The 720-nt window shown below is 48.6% G+C and overlaps 1 non-coding gene across 1 annotated transcript; it reads left to right on the plus strand.

Moving 5' to 3' along the window:
• The first annotated feature begins 329 nt into the window (after window positions 1-329).
• Window positions 330-404, plus strand: Trnat-ugu (transfer RNA threonine (anticodon UGU)). The gene has a single exon. It is a non-coding gene; the product is annotated as a tRNA-Thr (tRNA).
• The last annotated feature ends 316 nt before the right edge of the window (window positions 405-720 follow it).

Raw genomic sequence — 720 nt, forward strand, 5'->3', positions numbered from 1 at the left:
TCCTTCTGGTGACAGGCGAAACTCCCACAGACTTCAAGCAGGATATGATAATTCCAATTCCAAAGAAAGCAATGAAATGATAATTAAATGGACACCCTAGCTGCAAACAGGCGTGGATGTACTTCATTGGGGACATGTTGCGAAAGCGAACGCACACGCTATGCCCGAACTCGTACGGGACTTGGTAGATTAATCTGCCACCAGTAATGAGTATGATGGGCAAACATCTATTAGGCGCACTACGAATGTAGTGGTGAGGACATGTTGGGAATGTGGATCTCACGGGGACCGTGTAAGGGATAAGTCCCTGCAGACGCACTATCCTCCGTGCCCGCGGTGGCTCAGATGGATAGAGCGTCTGCCATGTAAGCAGGAGATCCCGGGTTCGAGTCCCGGTCTGGGCACACATTTTCAACCTCTCCCCAATGAAGTACATCAACGCCTGTTTGCAGCTAGGGTGTCCATTTAATTAGCGTTTCATTTCTAGCAAAGCTGTATGGTCATCCACGGTAACTGTTCTTTCGGGAACAGGTACTACCGTCATATACAACCAAAGAAAGCAGTTGCTGAGACATCCGAATACTACCGAACTATAAGTGTAATAAGTCATGATTGCAAAATACTAACACGTCTTCTTTACAGAAGGGTGGGAAAAAGGTAGAAGCCTACCTTGGGGATCCCCAGTCGTGCTCAGGCACTCGGCCAGTGCACATCGCGCGG

This window comes from Schistocerca serialis, chromosome 5 (genome assembly GCF_023864345.2).
Source record: "Schistocerca serialis cubense isolate TAMUIC-IGC-003099 chromosome 5, iqSchSeri2.2, whole genome shotgun sequence".
Classification (NCBI taxonomy): domain Eukaryota; kingdom Metazoa; phylum Arthropoda; class Insecta; order Orthoptera; family Acrididae; genus Schistocerca; species Schistocerca serialis.